The sequence below is a fragment of the Myxine glutinosa genome, chromosome 1 (assembly GCF_964187855.1).
Source record: "Myxine glutinosa chromosome 1, kmMyxGlut1.1, whole genome shotgun sequence".
Lineage (NCBI taxonomy): Eukaryota > Metazoa > Chordata > Myxini > Myxiniformes > Myxinidae > Myxine > Myxine glutinosa.
Genome location: NC_136261.1, coordinates 215,846,055 through 215,873,799, shown reverse-complemented (window position 1 = coordinate 215,873,799; position 27,745 = coordinate 215,846,055).

Below are 27,745 nucleotides of genomic sequence, written 5' to 3'. Positions count from 1 at the left end.
CCGTGCCGAGATGGTGCGTGGGACCTCGGCCCGGGTAAACCTCCTTCCCTGCACCGAATGCGGGACGTATCCAGCCGCTGGCACCAAACAACCCGCATTCATGGCTTGGCTATACGAAGCCGAGCTTTAGAAGTTAATTGGCGCACCGAGAGGCATTAGTAAGTAGACTGTAATGACGAGGATAGTGTTTTGGCCCCGAAATTAGAAAAAACAAAATTTGATGATTGGCAAAGGATTGGCAGTAATGATTGGCAGATGATGGGTAGTGATTGGCAAATTTTTGATTTGTTGAAATTTGATGTGCAAAATTGGTAGTGGGAGATGCCCGATGTGGTGGGATGGCAACTCTGTCATCCCTCACAAACTGGGGGCAAATGCGCTATAGATTATGGGGTTTATGGCAGTGAAAACTAGCCCGGGTGGGTTAGGATATTGTGTGTAGGGATCTAGAAGAGATTGACATGAGGTAACGTTAAGGTTTAGCTAGTGACTGATACCTGTAGTGGGGACGCAGGTAGATTAGTAGGGATGATAATGACGAGGGAGCGCAATAGTTTAAAGGGACGACTGGGAAGCGCAAGTTTCAGAGGGGAGTAGTTAGATGAGATGATGCTGTGTGAGAACTGGACAGGTGTGTGGAGCAGTGTATGAGTAGTGAGTGTTGTGGATCAGCGCAAATGCGCTTGGGGGAGAGAAGGGTGCAGGCGGCACCAAGTATGAGAGCACAGGTGTGCAAGTACAGGTGTGTGGAATACATGGAGTATTGGAATGAGTGGTGTGGAGAGAGTTGGAGTAAGTGGTACGGAGTGGTGTGCATGGTGCGAAGGTGTGGATGGGGGAAGAGTGGACCCCTTTTCACGAGTACCCGGGGAGGGTAGTTTAAAGAATAGTTAGAAGGTATAGGTAAATTGTGGTTGGATATTGGCATTTGTGGTGCGGTTGCAGAATGGTATTGTGGATGGGTGCATTGGTGTGGTGAAATTGGCTGGTCGTGTGGCCTGTTAGTATGAGTGTGAATGGTTGGGCACTCCGCCACTGTTAGATGTCGGCCACGTGAGGCCGCAGGTGGGCTCTGGGAGCCGTTAGTGTCAGTGGGTGCCTGAGGATCCCGGGTGTGGATCGGGCAGGCCGTGCCAGAGAGGGCACTGAGGGGGTGAGAGTGCGAGAGGGCCTTCCCCAGTTAGTGAGGTTAGGGTGAGGAGCAGGTGAGCTCGGTAGGCAACAACAGTGGTGGAGGTGTGCAGGTGGGCGGACCAGCTGGGAGCGTCACACGACCCAGCCACCGAAATTGTGCGGGGGCACCGAGTGATGAATCGGGGGAGTGAGACCCCAACTTGAGAAGCACCACAGATGGTCAATGGGATTTTGGTTCATGGAACCACATAGAGTAATGAGGGCCAATGGTTTGGCAGGAGAAAGACCCCGGGTAATGTAAAGTTGTTAAAGTCATTTAGGAAATAGTTAGGATTGATGAACCTGTCGCACCATACGCAGCCACTTACCTGAGGTGATGATGATGACTCCACACCTGTGTTCCTTTGTTTTGTGTTGCAGGAAGGGAGAATTGCTGTGTGGATTTGTGAGACGCATCACGACGTGGATGAGACATTGGGGTGATTCCATCTCTCCCTCCCTAGGAGGGACTGATGATGAATTGGTGATGGCAAATTTTGATGTTGAGTTGGAGATGGCAAATTTTGATGAGAGTTGGAAATGGCAAATTTGATTGGTTAGGAGGGAGAGAAGACGAATTTGGTTTATGGGAGGAACGGGGAAGACAGTAGGGACGTTTGTTGATGTGTAAAGTAGATGTTTATGGGTAGTGTTGTGTTTTGTGGATACAGTAAGGGGTAAGGGAGGGGCAATGTAGGTTACCTGGTGGGGGGGGGGGGCGTACGGTAGGAACGTACCTGTCTCACCTGGTTCCCATGTGCCCCCAGTGTGCATTACCTTATATTGCATGCACTTTTGCGCCCTTACCACCTTACTCACTTGTCTTCTTTTGTCCCCCACCTCCGAGGATCTGGCTTTGGGGCGGAGAGAGGGGAGAGAGAGGTGCTGGCTCCGCAGTTGTGGGCCTGTACTTTCGCTGCTTGCTGCCTGGATCGATACACCATATGGACCGCAATTTTTGTGGCCGCCCACAATGGACCGCAGTTCTTTGGCGGTCAAGCACCACCCGTGGATGGACCTCTGGGTCAACGTGGCACCTATGCCATACAGGTGAACCACTTTTAGTTGGCCCCCCTGACGGCCACAATAAAGAAATGGACGCGGTTGGCGCCTTTCTTTATTTTTAAAGAAGCCAGAAGGCCAAGTGCACTCCATGAAGGCAAGACCAGCAGCAGAACATCGGCCGGCTGCGACACCACCGGTGACTATGAACACTTTATTGGTGCACCGGATGGTGCTGACTGTACATAATGGGGTGGTGCTTTTGGTGCTTGGACGGGGTGCTCTGCACATTATTAAAGGCCGTAGGGCCACAGGGCACTCGTGGGTTGGTGTATCGATGCTGGCATGCGTGCTCTCTCTATGCATAACATCTGCATGTGTTCCTCAAAGAACAGGTCCTGGATCGTAGTGTAAATATCAGTGTAGTGTTGTATAAATGATGCTCCCTACCGGCTGTATGTTTAGTTTGAGGATGCTTTCCGCGATTCGGTTATCCTGTGGGTGTGTTTCTGTTAGGAGAAGGGTGCAACGTCGCAGGGGGACATATTTACTCATTTGTGAACATCTGTAAAACTGTCGCACTCAGGGTTGAGTTAATAGTAGAGGGAACTACATCTGAGTGCCACACTAACGTAGGTAAAAATTTATCGGGTCGGGACGCCCCGAGGTAGAGAAGGGTGCAATGTTGCGGATATGGGATTTACATCCATCCATATCCGCTTGTAAATATTCCCCTATTTCCTCAATACTTCCCAACTATCCCCAATCCCCCATTCCCTAGTCCCATTTTCTGTAAACAACACTCTGTAGACCCGACCTTCCCCTATTTCCCCCATTAAATGTCGCATCCAGGTCCACCGCATCTCACGTAGACAACTATAGGACATCTTGCTAGTTATTCTTAGTCTATGTCAGTTAAGGACTCGTTTCCATTAATTCTGACTCTTCGTTGCACCAGAATGTGATTGTATGGCACCGTTAGGAAGTTTAGGACCTCCCAATACCTCCCCGCAGCTCTTCCTCACGGTTCAGCAACAACAACAACAACAGCGGCGGCGGCGCGGGGAGTGCGAGTCCTCACTCCGGCTTGGTTGGTAGGGGGTGTTGGGAGTGCACCAGGCCTTTCCAACGAGCCGCCATCGAGCATGTGCTCGACGGGGTTACCAAGTAGAGGCTCGCTGTCAGCTCCTCGTCAAGGGCGGAGCCCGGTAACCCCCGCACCCAATAGAAGCGGCGGACCGGTCCCATCTGGGGCGGAGCCAACGAGCCGAGGGCGTGTGACTACCCGCTGAGCATGCGCAGGAAGAGGGAGGTGACGTCAGATGCGTGCTGAGCTTGGAGAGAGAAGGACGCCACCTCCGAGCGCTGTGACACCTCCCCGCATCTCTGGACTGGACCGTGCTTTATCCTGTCCCTGAGCCAAGGTGCACCTTGTGCTATCGACTGCCTGTCCTTCCCTGCCATCAATCCCTGTGTAAGTCAGTCTTGTTCCGTTTGTCTGTGGTCTGTCTGGGATAGATAAGATTGTGTCTAAGTGCCTATCTCTTCTGTGTCTTTTACCTCACTCTACCTTGTAATCTACCCCTTTTCTCCACCACTATTTATATCCTCCTCCGGAGGTCTTGAGAACTGTACCCCCTTGCGTCGTTTCATTTATCCCAGTCGTTGTGTCCTTTCCATCATTGATTTAGCGTAGCGCGATTTGGCCAACGTTCGAGTGGAATCGGGTGAGTTGGGGGTAATCGGGTAAACTGTGCGAACACGGCGGCCATTCCGCTCGGTCAAGCAACATCTTTAGCCGTGTCCGTAACAATACATACATACGGGCAAACACTGTTCTAGACGGCAATGCCCGATGGGCTACGCCGTAAAAAAAAAACGGTTGCCGACAAAATGGATTTTTTAAAATTGTGCAGAGACGCACGCACGCCACACATACGCACCCGAATGCTTCACCCCGTTTTCGCTTCGAGAGCCCATTACTTCTCATATGTTTTTGAGAATGAATTGGTATTCAGATCTTCACTAAAAACTAATGATTCCGTCCGCGTCACATACCCAACACGCCCCCGAAGATTTGTTCGACTCCGTCCACAACTTTTTGAGATATCATGTTCAGAAACAAACAGACAGGGGTGAAAACATAACCTCCGCCCACCTTCGGTATGCAGAGGTGATAATTCTGATGATGAATATTAATTAATCAGTGCATCGATTTAGGAATAAGGCTGACAGTGGACTGGAGGTACTTTAGCACTCGCTTCTTCGCAATCTCACCTGGGTTCAAATCCCGACCCTGCCATAAACGGTCATCCTGGTGTTTCTCAAGCAGGACGAGGCATCATGTCTGCTGACAGTTGGTGGACGTTAAATATCCCACGGTGTCCTTGGTGAAGAGTAGGCGAGCTATCACCGGCACCCTGAACAATCATCACCTGCTGGAACAGGTACATTGTCCTTGAGGCCTTGTACAGTGTCCAACCTTGAGGCTTTGTTTTCATTTCGGCGGTCCGTCGTTTGTGCTCCAATAACTTTCGTTCTCTGTTTTTCCCAGTCTTTTCACCCCATAGCCTACTTCCTTGTTTAAAATCTCAACTAAAAAAACCCCAAAAAAACATTTCCTTCTCTGTTCTTATTCGTTGTTCTCATTCGTTTATTCATTGTTATTCGTTCGTTCGTTCTTCGACCATGTGTTTCTCCCCCATTTCCCCAGATAGTTTTCACTGTTAAACTTTAAAATGTTCAAACTTTCCCCTCAAGTTCTGTATTCCGTCGTAGGTTATAACACCTTTTTCTTCTTCTTCTTTAAAAGCTTGCTTTCGACTTGCTCACCAAATCTATTCATCCCAAAAAATAATTCCATCTCTTACAGTGCCTCTTTTCTACATTCCCAAAACTCTCCTGCACTCCATCCTCCCTCCAGCGTCCTTAAACATATTTTTGACTCGAAGGTCACAAGAAACTCATTTTGCAATAAATGTTGGTTTCCCATTAATCGTACACTTTCTAAAATCCAATTTCACCCCTCCCCTCCAAATCTTCCCCATAACCCCTCCCCTCAAAATCTTCCCCATAACCCCTCCCCTCCATATCTTCGCCATCACCCCTCCCCTCCAAATCTTCCCCATCACCCATCCCTTTCAAATCTTCCCCCTTGCCCCTCCCCTCCAAATCCTCCCCATCACCCATCCCTTTCAAATCTCCCCCTTGCCCCTTCCCTCCAAAACTCCCCCCACACCCCTCCCCTCCTAGACTCACCCCTCACCCCTCCCCTCCAAATCTCCCCCATATCCCATCCCTTTCAAATCCCTCCCCTTGTCCCTTCCCTCCTAAACTCCCCCCTCGCTCCTCCCCTTCAAATCTCCCCACCCTCATTTCTTCTCAATTTCCCCCCTCTCACCCCTCCTCCTCAAAGCGGCCTCCCCGCTTCTTCCCCCTTCCAACTCTCACCTCCATCTCCCCCAACCTTCTGCCTCGCTCTTCCCCCTCCTCAAATAACACCTTATTGTGCCTCACCCAATCACCTGCAAACCTTTTGTCCACCCTATCCTTCCCTTTCTCTGAACTATTCTGAAATCTCTGACACACCTTCAACAGCTCTCCCTACCTCTTCCACCTCTTCCACATCTTACCCTACCCCTCCTCCCCCTGTTCTGTATCCGATGCTCCCCCTTCCTCTTCATTAACGGTATGGACCTCAAACATCCGGGGCCTTCGTTCAAACTTAACTGATCTCTCCATACAGGTTGCTTCTGACAAACCAGACGTGATCTGCTTAACAGAAACTTTCCTGCTTCATGATGTCTCTGATTCCTTAGTATCTCTCCCAGGTTACTCGCTCCTCCGGTATGACAGACCTGAGCCTCATCCTGGAGGAGGGGTTGCTATCTTTATCAAAAACTCTTCCTCACTCGCCCTGCACTGCACTCTCCACCTCACCCCCAGGAATACCTCTGGCTACGGCTTCCCCTTCGCTCCCACCTCTTGTTCATATGTGTGTTGTACCGTCCACCAAACAGTGATGACTCCATCTACATCTCGCTGTCTGATAATATGGACCAACTTCTATCTACTCATCCCAACTCTCTCTTCCTCATATGTGGTGATTTCAATTGTCACCATGCCAGTTGGCTGGGTGTGGGTACCTCTCTCACCAGCCATGGCTCCTCAGCAAAGGACTTCTGCGACTCACTGGGACTGACACAATCTGTCAATTTCCCGACCCGGATCTCAGTCAATGGAGCATCTTCTCTTCTGGACTTGGTTATGACTAACTTCCCTGAAAATGTCTGCTGATCTTCTTCTGCTCCAATCGGCTCATCTGATCATGTGCTTGTTAAAGTGGACATCTCTCTGACCATTCTCAGGGAGCCTGCTCAGCGTCGACGAGTCTGGCATTTAACTCAGGCCAACTGGCACGGTCTTCAAGCAGCCATCAATCATCTGGACTGGTCTCCCATCTCTACCACCTCTGACATCAACTCATCCTGGGAATTCTTCCAAAGTAAATTGCTCTCTCTCATGCACAGATTTATCCCATCTCGTCTTCAGTTGTCATACCCTTCCTCCCGTCCATGGTACACGGAATCTTGTGGTGAGGCTGTTGCCCAGAAACAACTTGCCTTCATCTCCTGGAAAGCAAATCCAACGGAAGGAAATCTCATTTCCTTTCACAAAGTCTGAAACAAGTGTGTGCCCACCCTCAGGAGAGCCAGGAAACAATATCTCTCTGTTCTCAAGACCGAACTCTCTTATCTGTCTCCCTCTTCCAAATCCTGGTGGCGTCTGGTCAAATCTGTTTCTGGTGTTTGTTCCCCCTCCATCCCCTCCCTTACCTCAAACGGCTACACAGCTGACTCCGCACGTGAAAAAGCTGAATGCCTCAACTCTGTGTTTGCCTCTAAATCTTGTGTCCCAAACCCATCCCTCACTGCACCCACCGTACCCAGTCGTACCCAGCTGCTCCTGGACTCCGTGTCCTTTCCTCCTGACAAGGTGGAAAAGTTTCTGTCAACCCTTGACCCTGATTCTGCAACTGGACCTGACGGCATCAGCCCACGGGTCCTAAAATCCTGTTCTTCCGCTCTTTCACTCCCTCTCTCTGTTCTCTTCACCCGCTCTTTTGCTCAAGGTCAACTGCCATCTGCTTGGAAATCAGCCAACATCACCACTTTTTACAAAAAAGGTGCAAAAACAGATCCTAGCAACTACAGACCAATCAGCCTTCTCCCAATTATCAGCAAAGTCATGGAATCCATCATTGCTTCAGATATGAAATCTTTCCTCTTCTCCAATGGCTTGATCTCTGATCATCAATTTGGTTTCAGATCAGGTCACTCTACTCTGGACATGCTGCTTCTGCTGTCTCAACAATGGATGGAGGTCCTCAATGCCAAACAGGAAATTAGAGCTGTCTCCCTCGACATATCACGTGCCTTCCATACGGTCTGGCACCCTTCTCTGCTCACCAAACTCTCCTCCTTTGGTATCCATGGAAATCTCTACGCATGGCTGGCGGACTTCCTCTCTAGTCGTAGTCAACGTGTGGCCCTGAATGGGTTTCTCTCATCTCCTCTTCCTGTTCAGGCTGGAGTTCCCCAAGGCAGTGTTCTGGGCTCTGTGCTTTTTCTGGTCTTCATCAATGATCTCTCTGACTCTCTTGAAAATCCTCTCTATCTCTTTGCTGATGACTCCACTCTCTGACGCTCCATTCCTCATCCCTCAGATTGGCAGTCTGCAGCCTCCTCACTCTCTGCAGACCTGGACAAAATCACCGACTGGGCAAACAAGTGGAACATGTCTTTCAATCCTGACAAATCTCACACTCTTACGATGTCTCTCCGAAAAGACCGACTGGACAACCCTCCCATCTACTTTCTGAATAATCCTCTCCAAGAAGTTCTGTCACTCAAGCTTTTGGGTCTCACTATCTGCCATGATCTTTCCTGGGAAAACCACATTTCCAAGCTGGCCTCCAAAGCCAGTCGCCGACTGGGCATCCTCCGTCGTGCGAAGTCCTTCCTTGGCACACCTGAGCTCCTCACCACATACAAGGCTTTCATCCGCAGCTCAATGGAGTACTGCTCTCCCCTCTGGGCTGGTGCTCCTGCCTCACACCGAGCTCGTCTTCACGCTGTTGAAACCAAAGCGTTCAGAATCATTGGAATCTCCCGCGATGACGCTATCTCCGAGGGCCTTTCACTTACTCACCGCAGGCAGGTTGGTGGTCTTTCCGTCTTCTACCGACTCCTCTCCGGCCTTGCTCCTCCAGCTCTCTCTGGGCTCTGTCCCCCAAATATTCCTACAGGTCGCACAAGATCTGCCTGCAACCCTCTTATGGTTAACCTGCCAAAATCAGGACTCTCTGCTCACCTTCACTCCTTCATTCCTCTTTTCTCCCGCCTCTGGAACAAACTCCCTCACTCTCTTCAATCCCACTCATCCGTCCAGGTCTTTAAAACAGCTGTTCGTCACCATCTCTTATCTTCCCTAATCCAAAACCTTGATTTTTTCTACCCCCGCTAATTTCACCCCAAGTCCACTTTTTTGAAATACCAACTTCTTTCCTGGAAGTCCTTGGTGTCCTTGCGTTTTATACCTATCCTGCCTCCCCCCAAGCCCTCTCCCTCCCACACATCTCCCGATGTCCCTGCTCTCAAATGTTGTGTTTGTGTGCTTCCTCCCCTTCTCTCCCCATCTTGTCGACCGCTCCCCTTTTTATATACTTTGTTTGCTTGTTTGTTTGATTTGTTTGTTTGATAAATGTTAGCTCTTTCACGAGCCTCGACTCTGTATGCAAAAAAAAACAAAAAAAAAACAGTGTTGACAAACAGCCCAGCATGATCCCCTGCCTGAAAACTGCTTCGGCAGACCCAACACTCTATAACAGGGAGTATGGTGCATACATTGGATCTATTTACGAATAGTATTCCATTCGGGGCTCGAGTCTCGACTATGGTGGAAGATCAATCCTGTAAACCTTATCCAACACTCTGAGGGTGATGGATAGCCACTACCAGGGGCACGGGTTCATGGAAAATTGATAGTCGGTAAGGCTGAGATAGACTATCACGCAAACGCATATTTGAATCTGACCTGATCGATCTGATTCTGACCAAAAGCCATTCATTAATTCGTTCCTTGGGTGAATCACGACGAACATACCATATACACTACTCACAATAAGTTAGGGATATTGTGGGAGTGAGTTTGTTTTTTTTTAATAGGGGTTAGGGTTAGGGTGTTGAAATCAAGAATGCTGTGTTTTTTCACACTCATTAATAACCATAGAAATAGGACCAACAACTTTTTTCAACATAATTAATACACAAAATCAACCACACCGAAGAACCTGCCAATATCCCTAACTTATTGTGAGTAGTGTATCTATGTATATATACAGTCGTGGCCAAAAATATTGGTACCCTTCCACTTTTTTCAAATAACTCACAATGTTTCCTAAAAATAAATTGAAATTAACAAAACTATTTTGTCTCCACAATTCTTTATTTCACTGTTAATGTTACAGAATCTTTGTTTTGATTCAAAACTTAACATATCCTTTTAAATCAGAAAATAAAAAGAAATGGCATTGAAAAAATTATTAACACCCTCGACTTAATATTTCGTAGCACAGACTTTGGACAAAATAACTGCAGTCAAGCGCTTCCTATAGCCATGAATGAGCTTCCTACACTTCTGTACTGGTAGTTTGGCCCACTCTTCTTGTGCAAACTGCTTCAGTTCTCCCAGATTTGAGGGGTCCCAACTGCTGTTTTCAGATCTCCCCACAGGTGTTCAATGGGATTTAGATCTGGACTCATTGCTGGCCACTTCAGAACAGTCCAGCGTTTTGTCTTGAACCATTCCTGGGTGATTTTTAAAGTGCGTTTGGGGTCATTGTCCTGCTACAAGACCCATGACCTTCGATGGAGACCCAGCTTTCTGACACTGGGTTGAACATTGCGCTCCAAAATGCCTTGGTAATCTCCTGATTTCATGATGCACCCAGTGGCACACATTCAAGGCACCCAGTGCCAGAGGCAGCACAGGATCCCCAAAACATCACTTTACCTCCTCTCTGTTTGACTGGAGAGAAGGTGTTCTTTTCTTTGAAGGCTTCATTTTGTTTTCTGTAAACTTGGAGATGATGTGCTTTACCAAAAAGCTCTAATTTAGTCTCATCTGTCCACAGCACATTCTCCGAGCAGGATTTTGGGTTGTTCAGGTGTGTTTTGGAAAACTCCAGGCAGGCTTTCTTATGTCTCTCTCTCAGCAGTGGGGTCCTCCTGGGTCTCCTACCATAGAACCCCCTTTCATTGAGTTGGCGACGGATGGTGTGAGATGAAACTGTCGTACCTTGTGTCTGAAGGGCAGCTTGCACCTGTTTGGTAGTTGATCGAGGTGCTTTCTCCACCAATCGAACAATCTTTCACTGCAATCTTCGATCACGTTTTCTCTTGTGGCCACGCCCAGGGAGGTTGGCTACAGTGCTATGAGCCTTAAACTTTCTGATAACATTGCGTAGGGTGGACACAGGAACATCAAAGTGTCTGGAGATGGACTTGTAACCTTGAGATTGTCCATGCTTGGCTACAATCTTGTGTCTGACCTCCTCAGACAATTCTCTGGTTTTCTTTCTTTTCTCCATGCTCATTACAGTACACACATTGACACAAAGCAGCAGAATGACTCCTTTCTCTATTCAAAATGGCTGAATGAGTGATTTTTATATAGCAGGCACCTGCAACTCATCACAGGTGAGTTCAATTCCAAAGTAAAGGAGAATCACCTGTTTGAAATATAATTATTTCTAACAACTTCTAAAAGGCGTCAATAATATTGTCCGGGCCATTTTAGGATTTCTGTGTGGAATAAGCTAAGATTTAGTAATTGTTTCACCTTTGTTGTTTTGTTCCACTGCAAAACCAAAGAAATACATATGTGGATAACAAAATATTTTTTAATTTCAACAATTTTCTGGAAGAAATGGTGCATTATTTGAAAATAGTGCAAGGGTGCCAACCAGAGAGCTAGAGATTCTTCCTCCTCTGTTCTCAGTCTCTCGATGACGTCACCCCGAACAATCATGCATACATGCATACATACAAACATACAAACAAGCATACAAACAAAGACCGATAATATACATTATTCATTGAATTATATTTATATTATATATTCATTATTCATTGAAATAATTCAATATACATTGACGGACAGACAAATGCTGTTTCCAGATAGCATTGCCCTATGGGCTACACCGTAAAAAGATGGAATTACAGGGAGTACTTTAAGACTGATTCTGCTATCTGCTCATGGCCCTGCTGAATATTACCGACATCTTCATATGTCTGAGCTCTAGGGCTACCTATTAATGCATCAGAACAGCCATGCTGTTTTTCCTGGTTATGAGAGGCAGGCAATACTGCATGGGAATAATAAATGTACTACATTAACTTAGCCTCTGCGAGTGAGTGAGCTCACCAGTTAACACCAGTTATCACCCGAAAACGATCTTTACATTCACCAGCACAGTTCATCATCAGTACCACCATCACCACAACTAACTGTAATCCTAACAACGTTCGTAGAGCATTCATGTATTAATTATTTCTATTCATGTATGCTCTACACTTGCACCTGCCGCACGTTATTGTAGGAAATCCATGGAGGATGGAAAATCCAGCTGTGCTCCAGGCTGCCATAAGCTCGCTGTGAGGCCCATTCCTGCGTGAAGATGGATCACACCTGGAGTGAAAATGCAGAAACAGCCCCCATACTTCACAGGGATCCAGAGAGATCGAAGAAGACCCATGGAGACGGCGCAAGATCAAACATGGGACTCAAATGACTATGTGCGAACATCGCTCAGAATAATGATGGGTTGAGGGAAGAAGAAAACGAAGAAGGCCAAAGTGAAGAGCTGCGTATTGGATCTGAGTTACGGGATATGGAAATAACATTGTTGATGGTAATTCCATATATGGTATTCGTTACTATATGGAACACTACCCCCAAAATGGCACAGAAATGTTCACAAGGTCACAATTAAGACCAATTCTGCAGCAGAATACTATTTCCACCTTCTTAACTTATGTTGGCAAACACGTTAGATCAGGTGGAAAAACAGCCGTGGAAACCAAAGTCTTCCAGATCAATGGAATCTCTCACAATGACGGTGAGTCCATGGGCCTATCACGTCGACATCGACAATAGGTCGGTGGTCTCTCCGTCTTCTTTCGCCTCATTTCTGGTCTTGCACCCTCTGCTCTTTCTGTGCTTTGCTCCCCAACAGGTATCTCCTGGACGCACGTGGTCCACTATCAACCCCCTCCGAGTAAAACTACATAAATCCAGAATCACTGCTCAGCTCCACCCAAAAGGCCAATGAAAGGTCATGCTTGTAGGAGGCATGCAACCTGGTTCTAAAAGCAAATTCATGGTCTGACAAGCTATACTTGTTGTTTCTCTCTTAACCCTTAGATGCAGGCGTCAAAAATCCTACATAAACGCAGCCATGGGGCCTCGGAGGCCCAATGGATGTATTAGTGTAATGTTGTTGTTTTTTTTTTAAATAGATTTTTTTTCTTTCATATCCCTTTTCAATCCAAGTCGCTGCTCATGGATGTGTATTTGCTCAGAAAATGTGAATCATTGATCCTATTAGTTGGAAGATACCCATACAAGTGATGAATCATTTATTTTTTTTGCAAAATTTTTTTGTTCTTGGTTTTTCAACTTTTTTTTCTCTAAAAGGTTGAGGCTCATGTAGGAGTATTTGCTCAAAAAATATGATTCACTAATCCTTTTATATAGAATGTATATGTCCACAACTGTCAAAAATCCTACACCTATGCAGCCATTGGGCCTCGGAGGCCCCACAAATGTATTTGCCTAAAGTTTTTTAATTTTCATGTTTTTGTCACTGAATTATTTGTAACCAAGTTATAGGAGCATATAATGAGGCTCATATCAAGAAAATAATGATATAACATAGTAGTACAACATTTATGCGGTGCCTCGAAGGCACCAGGCCTGCATTCGTGTCCGATTTTCGTGTTATAAGTGAAGAATGAAGATTTTCCCACGAGCCTGAATGAATTTTTTTTTTTTATGTCACTGAATTTTGTGTAACAACATGAAAGTGTGAAAATGAGGCTTATTCCAAAAAAAAAATTGTACAGCATAGTTTTTGCAACAAAATAAAAAACCTTGTGGGCCTCTGTGGCCCAATTACTGCATCCAAGGGTTAATCGCATCATGAAGATGATGCGGCCGTCGATTGTGCTGCAATTACTTTCGTTCTCTGCTTTTGTCCCAGTCTTTCACCTCATACTTCCTTGTTTAAAATCTCAAATAAAAAAATAAAAAACCAAAATAAAAATATTTCCTTCTCTGTTCTTATTCGTTGTTCTTATTCATTTATTCGTTGTTCTTATTTGTTCGTTTGTTCTTCGATCACGTGTTTCACCCCCATTTCCATTTTCCATTTCCCCAGATAGTTTTCACTGCTCAATTTAAAAATGTTTAAACTTTCCCCTGAAGAACTGTATTCTGTCGTTTATCCCGATGTCCCTGCTCTCAAATGTTGTGTTTATGTGCTTCCCCTTCTCTCCCCATCTTGTCTACCGCTCCCTCTTTTTATATATTTTGTTTGTCTGTTTGATTTGTTTGTGAAATAAATGTTAGCTCTTTCACGAGCCTCGATTCTGTATACAAAAAAAAGAAAAAAAAGAAGAGATATAATGGTCGAAAACAGGTGGACGAAAACACAAAAAAGCCCACTGGAAACGATGGAGAAAAGCCTGGTGTTGGCTTAACGGTTAAGGTAGCTGGCTTGAGATCCGAGGGTCCTGAGTTCGAGCCCCTGTCGTGTCGTTGTATTAACACCAGGTAGGTTGACACAGATTGTCATCGTTCTGTGGTCGGCAAAATGAGTACCGGCGGACTGGTAATGGGGGCACTGCATCAGCGGCACAGCTGTGCCACATGCTGCACGCGGACCACCACCAACAACGGTGGGAAGAAGTAAAGCAGCACACACCCAACCTGTCCATCAAGTTTCATCCGAATCTGTCAGCCGAATACAGACAAACAGTACAGGTGGAAAATAAATGTAAAAGTTGAAAGAAGAACATAGAAAACAAATCGACAGAAAATAAATCTCAGGAAGAAGACAGCAGAAATGCCAGCGGTGAGAAACGTTTTGTTTTTACATGATCTGCATCCATGAACATAATGAGTAGTTGTCGTAGTTACTCACAAGGAAGGATGAATTTCGATGAGTGTAAACTTCAAGCAAAGCGAATGAGCAATCCTGGCAGAGATTCCCACAAGGTATAAGCATGGATCATCACGTCAACGGGGCAGTGTTCGATGGTCAGATTGGGCAGGGCTCTTTGTTCCTGCCTCGATGGCTTAATCAGCATCAGAACGAATTGGTCAATGCGAGACTTTCCTCAGCATTTAGTGCCAGATGCAGAGATTGTAGGGAATGGTGCGGGTCCGTAAGGGGGCGACGCATGGCCGAGATGCGGCGTGTCGGCCTTGAGTCCGATGGGACCTCATTACTACCGCTCCCGGCTTGTGGGTAAGAAGAGCGCCGAGGTTATATTACTCCAAATCCTTCCTTGCTCCAAATGCTGCCGTACCTGGAAATCTCTGCCTCGCTCTTCGGAGTAATAAGGATGAGCATTCGCTCTCGGCGAATGAAATGAAACATTTTGCTTCAGCTAATGGAAGCTTTTCTGCTTCTGTCGCAAGGACATCTGCCCGCTGGATTTGGACAAATGCTGCAGGAAAGAACAGGAGGATGAGAGTAAGGATAGATGGGGAAGGGGTGTTGGGGTGGAGGGTAACAGGGGAATGGTATGGCAGAGAGGAGAGGGAGAGAGAGTGTTATCATGTTAACTTAATGATGCCACTCAATTTATGAATAGATTGTTGTGAAAAAATAACAGTAATTAAATGTAAGCAGGTCCCAACAACTGAACGCAAACTAATCATCATAGATTGCAGACCCTCGCGAGGATGTGTTTTCAGTGGTTTTTAAGGCTTTTGTGTTCAAAACAAATATGGCGGCCGAACCAAGTGACCGATAATGTCATCATTTTTTTTCTCCACCAATTTATCTCCAGATGACGCTCAAGAAATTTCATCTTGATTGGATGAAGTTTTGTACTTGTCGGATTATGACGTCATAATGGAGGCACCGATGACATCATCATGAACATATTTTATTCTCCATGGAGAGTTCTTTACAATCAGCCATATCTCAATTTTTTCTATTCAGCGCTTTCGGAGATATGGAGGTGCAAAGTTTTTCGGTTTTTCCAAGATGGCGGCCGAACCACGTGACGATGACGTCATCAGTATTATTTTTCTCCATCAGTTTATGCCGACATGGCACTCAAGAAATGTCATCTTGATAGGATGAAGTTTTGTACTTGTCGAATTATGACGTCATAATGGAGGCACCTATGACATCAACATTAACATATTTTACTCCCCAATGGAGAGTTATTTACAATGAGCCATGTCTCAATTTTTTCTACTAGGAATATACCCGTGCTACGCACGGGTGGGAGGCCAGAAGCAAACAGGCAATGCAGAAACAGTGAATGCTAAAGCATGAAACCAATAAATTCCACATTCCTGAGCACCTTCAGTCGCACATCAGACATGGACAGCAAGTTCGTGAAGGACTTCCATGAAAAACGTACACGTTCGCAAACAAACGGGTACGTTCACGTATAGAAACATCAATCGTGGGACCGTGACACATCTGCATATGGCGATCCGTGAAGTTCACGTTGAGAAAGTAGAAACCATCATGGCATGTCGTCATTTACTTGAACTCGATATCTCTTTTTTTCATTCCAAACAACATATCTCCAATTAATCACAAAATAAATTTTTAACAACATTGTTAATGTTTCCTTCATTGTAAAAACTACAAAATCAACAGTTAAAAGGATTTTGAGCCAATAGCTGGTACGGCCTTGGCAAGATCGATGGAGACAGCGATCTGTTAGCTTATACACCGCCCAAATAGCTATGTGGAATTCTCTCATGTAGAGATTAAATGTCGTTTGAACTTTGGCCGAGGTCATTATTTACTTTTAATGATGTTTATATACGAATGATGTTTAATGATGTTTATATTGGTTTTGGGTCGTCCTTTCCGCATATCTCGTGGGATTGTAAATTGGAGAGACAGCCGTGATGGCGGGAAGTGAGGGGGTTGGAATTCTCTCAAGCAGGGATTCAACCCGTGGCCTCATAAAAGGTCTTTGTCCGAGGTCACCGAGTTCGATCGGTGCAGCCGTGCAGCGATCAGTGCAGCCGTTTGTGCGGCACCCGGGAAAACAACATCGTCACAATGAAAACATTGTCACAATGAACGTTATGCGAACACGAATTTTATGCGGGAGTCCAAACCTGAGAATGCTGGAGATTAAAGCTGAAATTGGGAAAACTAAATAGCCTATTTCACTCCTGGAGATCCCAGGATTATCCACCCAAAAAATCGTTGCGATCGGTTCAGCAGTTTTTACGTTACCTTCGAACGGGCAGACAGACAGACAGACGGACGGACATTTGGTGAATTATAGTAAGATTCAGCGCTTTCGGAGATATAGAGGTGCAAAGTTTTTCGATTTTTCCAAGATGGCGGCCGAACCACGTGACCTATGATGTCATAATTATCATTAGAAATTATCCAGGTGGAGTTGCACCTTTGGTGAAAATTTCCTGTCAATTGGACCAATGGTTGCAGAGAAAATCATATTTATTCTGTGCGGACAAACAGACAGACAAACAAACAGACAGACAAATGGACTCAAATACAAACCCTCTCCTCAGGCGAGGGTAACTAGAACAGCACTCGGTAGGGAGCATACCTGTGCCAGGTGAACAGTTTACGTTTTGCATCCCACTAATAGACCAGATATGGAATCGGACCTGAAACAAAATCTAATCGGCTTGTTCTTGTCACCTAACCAACTCATTCACCTAGTTTTGTTATAACTCTTCCACAACTTTTTGAGATATCATGCTATATGTGGTTTTGGCCCGATCACTCAAATGGTGAAGAATCACTTAAAAATTAAAAAAAAATTCTCAGATCCACAACCCAATTCAGATATTCACCGAAATCGAATCAATACATCCTTGTCAAATACCCAACCTGTTTACCAAGTTTCATAAGAATCTGTCCACAACTGTTTGATATATGCTGCTCACAAACAGACAGACAGACAAACAGGGGTGAAAACATAACCTACGTCCACTTTCGGTACTTTATACTCTGTTTCAATCCATGTCTGAGAGGTGGTCACTTACGAATTGTTGTGCTCGTTGCATCACCTGTGAAGTGCATCTTTGCTGCTGATTAGAGCAGGAGTTTAGAATTTGAAAGGCACCGTCAGATTGTTTGTGCTAGCAAACTGGATAGCCGGCTATATGCATCTCCTCTAAACAAAGGGATATTCATTCCTTAATGCTACACCGTGGCTGTGAACCCCAGAGACAGGAATCGAACACGAACAAGACAGTGCAAGGTGAGAATGCTACCTCTGAGCTATTCTTCATACTTTCGCAAAATGAAGTATTCGGTCAACAACTGTCACGTGAGGATGGGGAAGGAGGGAGCGGGGGAGTATTATCACGTATATTTCAAGGAACTCGACAAGACCCACGCTCTCCCTTGTGGGTCATTCATTGATCGCTGCCTGCCATTGCACCTGCTTTACAGAAGTCCAATTAATATTCCCTGTAAGCACATCCCACATTTTAACTGCATGTGAAAGTTTCACCAACGGTGCAAAAACTTGTCATGGATTTCAATGTGCATTTCAAAGCAAACTTTATTTCAACCCATCATCCTCCTCCGACACACACACACACACACAAACACACACACACACACACACACACACACAAACACACACGATATATATATATATATATATGTATATATATATATATATATATACATACTGTATATATATATATATATATATATATATATATATATATATATATATATATATATATATATATATATACATACTGTATCTATATATATATATATATATATATATACATACTGTATCTATATATATATATATATATGTATATATATATATATATTGTTACGGTTTGCGGTTAAGGATGGTATGTTTGCCGAGCGGAGGCCCCGCGACCTAACAGTTTCCCCGATTCACCCGATTCACTCGAACGTTGGCCGTATCGCGCCACAGCTATTCAATATGGAAAAGACAAAGACGACGGATGTGAAGAAAAGGAATAAGAAGACGAAAAAAAGGTTGAAAATACTGTTACAGACGCGGCTTAGATGTTATTTACCGAGCGGTTTGGTATGACCCACGTCTGCACAAGTTACCCGATTATACCCGAACGTTGACTAATCGCGCTACGCTAGGTCAATGAAGGAAAAGGACACACGGCTGGGATTCAAATGACACGACACCAGGGATACGGTTCTCAAGACCTCCGGAGGAGATTATATTCGTTCGGAAGGTTAGATTACAACTACAAGAGGGACAGCAAAGGAAGATAGGCACTTAGACACAATCTTATATTAACCCCAACAGACGACAGATAAACGGGACAAAAGGCTGACTCACACGGGGATTGATGGCAAGGAAAGCGGGTATTCGATGGCCAGCACAAGGTGCACCTTGTGCTCAGGGACAGGATAGCGCGGCCCAAAAGATGCAGGAGGTCTCTCAGCGCTCGGAGGTGGCTCTCTTGTCTTCTCAAGGCTCAAGCTCGGGGCGCATCTCACGTCACGTCCGGTGAGTCGCTTCGTATATCCGGCGGGGAGTGACACGCCCTCGGCTCGTTAGCTCCGCCTCGTGGAATCGGCACGTTGCTTCTCATTGGGTGCGTGCGGGGGGTTTACCAGGCTCCGCCCTTGACGAGGAGCTGACAGCCAGCCCCTTCGTGGTAACCCCGTGGAGCGCATGGTCATGGCGGCTAACCGAGCTGGTGGGAGGACGCACACTCCCCCCGCGCGCCGTGGTTGTAGTTGTTGTTGTTGTTGTTGTTTGGGGAAGAAGATGGAAGGAGGTATGGGAAGGTCCTAAACTCACTACTGGTGCCATATAATCACATTCTGGTGCAACGAAGAGTCAGAATTAATGGAAAGGAGTCCTTAACTGACATAGACTAAGAATAACTAGCAAGATGTCCGAAAGTTGTCTACGTGTGATGCGGTGGACCTGGGCACGACATTTAATGGGGGAAAAAGGGGAAGGTCGGTTCTACAGAGTGTTGTTTACAGACAATGGGACTAGGGAATGGGGGATTGGGGATAGTTGGGGAGTATTGGGGAAATAGGGGAATATTTACAAGCGGATATGGAGGCCAAATTCCATATTCGCAACATTGCACCCTTCTCTACCCTCGGGGCGTCCCGACCCGATAAATTTTTACCTACTTTAGTGTGGCACGCAATGTAGTTCCCTCTACTATTAACTCTACCCTGAGTGCGACAGTTTTACAGATATTCACAAATGAGTAAATATGTCCCCCTGCGACGTTGCACCCTTCTCCTCACAGAAACACACCCACAGGATAACCGAATCCGGAAAGAATCCTCAAACTAAACATACAGCCGGTAGGGAGCATTATTTACACAAGACTACGCTGATATTTACACTACGATCCAGGACCTGTTTTTGGAGGGACACATGCAGATGTTATGCATAGAGAGAGCACGCATGCCAGCATCGATACACCAACCCACGAGTGCTCTGTGGCCTACGGCCTTTAATAATGTGCAGAGCACCCCTTCCAAGCATCAAGCACCACCCCATCACACAGTGAGCACCATCCGGTGCACCAATAAAGTGTTTATGAATCATTGTGTGGTGTCGCAGCCGGCCGATGTTCTGCCGCTGGTCTTGCCTTCGTGTGGTGCACTTGGCCTTCTTGCCTCTTTCAAAAATAAAGAAAGGCGCCAACCGCGTCCATTTCTATATTGTGGCCATCAGGGGGCCAACTATTAGTGGTTCACCTGTTTGGCATAGGTGCCACGTTGACCCAGAGGTCCATCAATGGGTGGTGCTTGGCCGCAAAAGAACTGCGGTCCATTGTGGGTGGCCACAAACATTGCGGTCCATATGGTGTATCGATCCAAGCAGCAAGCAGCGAAAGTGCAGGCCCACAACTGCGAAGCCAGCACCTCTCTCTCCTCTCTCTCTCTGCCCCAAAGCCAGATCCTTGGAGGTGGGAGACAAAAGAAGCAGACAAGTGAGTAAGGTGGTAAGGGCGCAAAAGTGCACGCAATACAAGATGATGCACACTGGGGGCACATGGGAACCAGGTGAGACAGGTACGTTCCTATCGTACGCCCCCCCCCCACCAGGTAACCTACATGGCCCCTCCCTTACCCCTTACTGCATCCACAAAACACAACACTACCCATAAACATCTACTTTACCAATCAACAAACGTCCCTACTGTCTTCCCCGTTCCTCCCATAAACCAAATTCGTCTTCTCTCCCTCCTAACCAATCAAATTTGCCATTTTCAACTCTCATCAAAATTTGCCATCTCCAACTGAACATCACAATTTGCCATTACCAATTCATCATCAGTCCCTCCTAAGGAGGGAGAGATGGAATCACCCCAATGTCTCATCCACGTCGTGATGCGTCTCACAAATCCACAGCAATCTCATTTCCTGCAACAAAACAAAGAAAACACAGGTGTGGAGTCATCATCATCACCACAGGTAAGTGGCTGCGTATGGTGCGACAGGTTCATCAATCCTAACTATTTCCTAAATGACTTTACAACTTTACACTACCCGGGGTCTTTCTCCGGCCAAACCATTGGCCCTCTTACACTATGGGTTCTAAAAACCAATTCCCATTGGCCAAACTGTGGTGCTTTTCAATTTGGGGTCTCACTCCCCCGATTCATCTCCCGGTGCTCTCGCACAATTTCTGGGCCGCGACGTGTACCTCTCCCAGCGGGTCTACCCACCTGCACACCTCCACCACTGCAGTTGCCTCCGAGCTTACCTGCTCCTTACCCTAACCTAACTACCTGGGGAAGGCCCTCTGGCACTCTCCCCACTCGGTGCCCTCTCTGGCACTGGGCTACCCGGGTCCGTCCTCCGGATCCTCGGGCCCCATCCACAACTCTACCGGCTCCCAGAGCCCACCTGCGGCCTCACCTGGCCGACATCCTCACAGTGGTGGAGTGCCCAACCAACTACACACACTAACAGGCTACACGCCCAGCCATTTCCACAACACTAATGCACCCATTCACAATACCATTCTGTCACCCGCACCACAGATGCCAATATCCAACCACAATTTACCTGTACCCTCTACCTAACACTTACACTACCCGCCCCGGGTACTCGTGAAAAGGGTCCACTCTTCCCCCATCCACACCTTCGCACCATGCACACCACTCCGTACCACTTACTCCAACTCTCTCCACACACCTGTACTTGCACACCTGTGCTCTCACACCTGGTGCCACCTGCACCCTTCTCTCCCCAAGCGCATTCGCGCTGATCCACAACACTCACTACTCATACACGGCTCCACTCATCTGTCCAGTTGCACACCTGTGCAATCACACCTGTTCAATTCTCACACACACGGCATCATCTCAGCTAACTACTCCCTTCTGAAACTTGCGCTTCCCAGTCGTCCCTTTAAACTATTGCGCTCCCTCGTCATTATCATCCACACTAATCTACCTGCGTCCCCACTACAGGTATCAGTCACTAACTAAACTTAACGTTACCTAATGTCAATCTCTTCTAGATCCCTACAATATAACCTAACCCACCCGGGCTAGTTTTCACTGCCATACACCCCATAATCTAGTGCTCCTTTGCCCCCATATGGGAAGGGTGGCAGGGATGCCACCCTTACCCACTGGGCCTATCGCTCACTACCAATTTGGCACATCAAATTTCAACAAATTAAAAATTTGCCAATCACTGCCCATCATCTGCCAATCACTACTGCCAATCCCTTGCCAATCATCAAATTTTGTTTTTCTCTAATTTTGGGTCCAAAACACTAACCTCATCACCCAGTCTACTCACTAATACCTCTCGGTGCGCCAATCCCTGTCCAAAGCCCGGCTTCGTAAAGCCAAGCCATGAATGCGGGTTGTTCTGTGCCAGCGGCTGGATGCGTCCGGCACTCGGTGCAGGGAAGGAGGTTTACCCGGGCCGAGATCCCTCGCACCATCTCGGCACGGAGCCATCCCATGGCTCGATCTCGACCTGCCGGAATGCCTCAACAAAAAGTGGTCGCCATGACGACCCTTTCTATCGGGCTGCCCGCTCCGCCTTGTGGAGCACGGACGCGGCCGTTCAAAGCGAGGCCCAGCACGCACCGAGGGCCCGCTTCGGCTAAAAGTCGCTCTAACCTCTAACCCGTCTAACGTCGATGCTTCACCTGGACGCTTACACCCCGCAGCCCGTTCCTTGCTCACACATCCAGCCGTCTCCATGCTCCTCGTCGTACCTTTCCTTACACACCCAGGTACCCTCATTCCACTCACAGACTTGGTCACACACCTGACCACCGAACACCTTGGCACACATTCGTTGGTCGCACACCTCACTAACACACCTCTTCGCGCCCCCTCCTCTGTCACCTCCTCTGTGACAATCACAGGGGTGCTCTCATTCGCACACCCAACCACGTGCCTCACCACCAACTCCAGCGTGCATTCCCACTCACGCTCCTTGTCACTCTCACTACTCTCACCACCACTCTTGACAGCGCACTCACCCTTACTTTCGACGGCACACTCTTTCCTCATGCACCCGTCCGTCACACACCTTTCTCGCGCACACTCTTGCGCACACTCTCCCGTCACACCCTCTGTAACACTTACCACACCGCGCTTCCATGTGCCCCCTCGCACACGCGCTACGACCGACTCACTCTCGCCAGCACCCTCACTCCTTGGCACGCACTTTTTCCTCACACACCCCAGAGTCGGACTTTCTCGCACACCTCCTCTTTCGCACACCAGACCTGTCGCACACTTCACCAACGGCCTCTCACGAACACCCGGGTCTATCTCGACCCCCAAGCTTCTTAAATCCCCTGGCGCATCATACGCACGACCATATTGGTCACCACTTACACCGGGTCCTCTTCCTCTTCGCTTCTCCTCCATCACCTGCGAATCCCTCATCCGGTTAATGAGCACATCATCACGATCCAAACACAGACTTTGGACCAATTCTTTTACTTCCTCTTTTATCTCTTCCTTATCCTCTCTCCGTCGCTTCTTAATTTCGCTCATCCCTTCTTCCACTTCTTCTAATTTCTGCTTCACCTCCTCCATCTCTTCGTGCGCCCCTTTAAGTTCTTCCTCTAACTCCACTTTATTTTTTTCTATGTGCTCCCGCACCTCCCGCTCTTTAACCTCCATCACCTCTACCACCTTGTCCATTTTCCTCGTCAGGTTCTCATGTACCGTCTGACACTCTTTTTTAATTACCCCTACGTCCTTTTTCATCTCCTTCTGTGTCGATTTTAAACCCTCTATTACCGCTGTGTTCTTCTTTACCTGGTCCCCCAACTCCTTTTGTCCCACTGTCAGTTGTTCTACTCCCAGCGTCAACTCCTCTATACCACCTTGCAATTTTACAGTCCCCTTTCTCACCTCTTTCTCCATGCGCTCCTTACAGTGCCTCACCTCCTCGCGCACTCCTCCGACCTCCTCACTCACTCCTCTCCTGATCTCCTCTCCCATCACTTGCATCTCCTGCCCAGATGCCACCCTCATCTGCTCCATTTCCTCCCTGTGAGCATCCAGTTTGGCTTCTACCCCCATTCTGACCCCCTCTATCTGCTGCCCCATTTGGTTAACTTCCCTTTCCGCTTGGTCCCTCATGTCCCTCAATTCCCTCAATTTGCCTTCCATGGTGTTTTCTAACCCCTCTAACCCTTTTTGCACTCCCTCTATCTGATTCTCCTGGGCAGCCATTCTATTTTCTACCCCCGTTAACCCCTCCTGTATTTCCCCTAATCTATTGTCTAATTTCCCAAATTTCTCGTCTAATCCCTCACCAGTACCCCTCGCTTCGTCCCTCATTACCCCCATTTGGCCCTCCAATCGCTCACCCTGAGCATCCATCCGGTTCCCCATTACCCCCATTTGGTTTCCCAACCGCTCACTATCAGCCCTCATTCCCATCATTATTCTGCTTTCCATTTCTTCATTATTCTTGTCCATAAGGGCCTTCATTTGCATAAAAAACAAGTTCAAATCCACCGGGGGCGCTGCCACGGTCGCGGGCGCGGTGACCAGCGAGGCGCCATTTTGTGCGTTTGCTACCCTCGCTGCTTCGCTCTCCTCGCGTCCCTCAATTTGGTCCTGGACCGACCCTGCCTCACTCTCCACTACCGGACCCCAGCTGTCTTGGTCTGCCATAGCGCGACTTTCAAAATTCGGGTTTTTATTTCCGTATAACAAAATCAAATTTCGCCGTTATAATTTCGCGCGGGAAACGCGCTCCGAATTGATTCTACTACAAATTTGGGCCTAATAAATTTACTCCCGGGTTCGAATTCCACTCCTCGACACCAATTGTTACAGACGCGGCTTAGATGTCATTTACCGAGCGGTTTTGTATGACCACGTCTGCACAAGTTACCCGATTATACCCGAACGTTGACTAATCGCGCTACGCTAGGTCAATGAAGGAAAAGGACACACGGCTGGGATTCAAATGACACGACACCAGGGATACGGTTCTCAAGACCTCCGGAGGAGATTATATTCGTTCGGAAGGTTAGATTACAACTACAAGAGGGACAGCAAAGGAAGATAGGCACTTAGACACAATCTTATATTAACCCCAACAGACGACAGATAAACGGGACAAAAGGCTGACTCACACGGGGATTGATGGCAAGGAAAGCGGGTATTCGATGGCCAGCACAAGGTGCACCTTGTGCTCAGGGACAGGATAGCGCGGCCCAAAAGATGCAGGAGGTCTCTCAGCGCTCGGAGGTGGCTCTCTTGTCTTCTCAAGGCTCAAGCTCGGGGCGCATCTCACGTCACGTCCGGTGAGTCGCTTCGTATATCCGGCGGGGAGTGACACGCCCTCGGCTCGTTAGCTCCGCCTCGTGGAATCGGCACGTTGCTTCTCATTGGGTGCGTGCGGGGGGTTTACCAGGCTCCGCCCTTGACGAGGAGCTGACAGCCAGCCCCTTCGTGGTAACCCCGTGGAGCGCATGGTCATGGCGGCTAACCGAGCTGGTGGGAGGACGCACACTCCCCCCGCGCGCCGTGGTTGTAGTTGTTGTTGTTGTTGTTGTTTGGGGAAGAAGATGGAAGGAGGTATGGGAAGGTCCTAAACTCACTACTGGTGCCATATAATCACATTCTGGTGCAACGAAGAGTCAGAATTAATGGAAAGGAGTCCTTAACTGACATAGACTAAGAATAACTAGCAAGATGTCCGAAAGTTGTCTACGTGTGATGCGGTGGACCTGGGCACGACATTTAATGGGGGAAAAAGGGGAAGGTCGGTTCTACAGAGTGTTGTTTACAGACAATGGGACTAGGGAATGGGGGATTGGGGATAGTTGGGGAGTATTGGGGAAATAGGGGAATATTTACAAGCGGATATGGAGGCCAAATTCCATATTCGCAACAATACTACTAAATTTATTTACTATTTACAGGCTCAAAGAAACCAAGGAGAAGGAAAGATAATAAAATAATATACAGAAGCTTTTAGAGACACAGTGAAAATCGCTAGCTTATCTAAACAGACTTAATTATACCCAGGACAGAACAAACGAAGACGACTCACACGGGGAATGATGATAGGAATGGCAGGTGGATGTTTTGAGGGAGAGGGAGGTCCAACGGGTCCTGCACATTATCCAAACCCACCGGGCTAGTTTTCACTGCCATAAACCCCATAACACTAGTGCTCCTTTGCCCCCGCTTGTGAGGGATGACAGAGTTGCCATCCCACCACATCGGGGACGTTCCACTACCAATTTTGAACACCAAATTTCAACCAATCAAAAATTTGCCAATCACTCTGCCAATCCTCTGCCAATCATTACCGGCAATCATCAATTTTTGCTTTTTTTCAATTTCGGGGCCAAAACACTATCCTCGTCATCACAGTCTACTTACTAGTGCCTTTCGGTGCGCCAATTCACTTCCAAAGCTCGGCTTCGTACAGCCGAGCAATGAATGCGGGTTGCTTGGTGCCGGCGGCTGGATACGTCCCGCATTCGGTGCAGGGAAGGACGCTTACCCGGGCCGAGATCCCACGCACCATCTCGGCACAGAGCCGTCCAATGGCCCGATCTCGACCTGCCGGAGCGCCTCAACAAAAAAGGGGTCGCCATGGCGAGCCTTCCTTTCGGGCTGCCCGCTCCGCCTAGTGGAGCACGGACGCGGCCGTTCCAAGCGCGGCCCAGCGTGGATCACGTACGGCGGTCCTTTCGAACCCGCTGTGGTTCGGATCCCCGCTGGTCCTCGCGGCACGCGAAACCCGGCACGCACCGAGGGCCCGATTCGGCTATAAGTCGCTCTAACCGCTAACCCGGTTACCGTCGATGCCTCACCTGCTTGCTCACATGCATACGCTACCCCTTTCACCCTCACCGAGCTCGGTGCTCCAACGCCGCCCGTACACCCCGCATACTTCGTCATTGCATTCGTTCTTTCGCTCACAGACTTGGTCACACACCTGACCACCGAACACCTTGGCACCCACTCGTCGTTCGCACACCTCACCAACACACCTCTTCGCGCCCCCTCCTCGGTCACCTCCTCTGTGACAACCACAGGTGTGCTCTCACTCACACACCCAACCATGTGCCCCACTACCAACTCAAGTGTGCATTCCCACACACGCTCTACCATTCCAGGTGTGCATCCTTCCATTCCAGGTGTACATCCTCTCTCACCTGTCACAACCAACTCACGCTCCGTGTCACTCTCACTACTTTCACCACTACTCTTGACAGCGCACTCACCCTTACTCTCGACAGCGCACTCTTTCCTCATGCACCTGTCCATTACACACCTTTCTCACGCACCCTCTTGCGCACACTCTCCCGTTACATCCTCTGTAACACTCACCACAGGCGTGCATTCTCCCTTACTCTTGACAGCGCACTCTTTCCCCATGCACCCGTCCGTTACACACCTTTCTCGCGCATCCTCTGGCGCACACTCTCTTGTTACTTCCTCCGTAACACTCACCACAGGCGTGCATGCTTCCGTTACATCCTCTGTAACACTCCTCACTACGCGCTTCCACGTGCTCCCTCGCACACGCGCTACGACCGACTCACTCTCGACAGCACACTCACTCCTCGGCGCGCACTTTTTCCTCACACACCCCAGAGTCGGACATTCTCGCACACCTCCTCTTTCGCACACCGGACTTGTCGCACACTTCACCAACGGCCTCTCACGAACACCCGGATCCAAATCAACCCCCAAGCCGACTGAAGCTCTCCTCACATCATGTACATTTCCACGTATATCGCCACTCACCTTGACA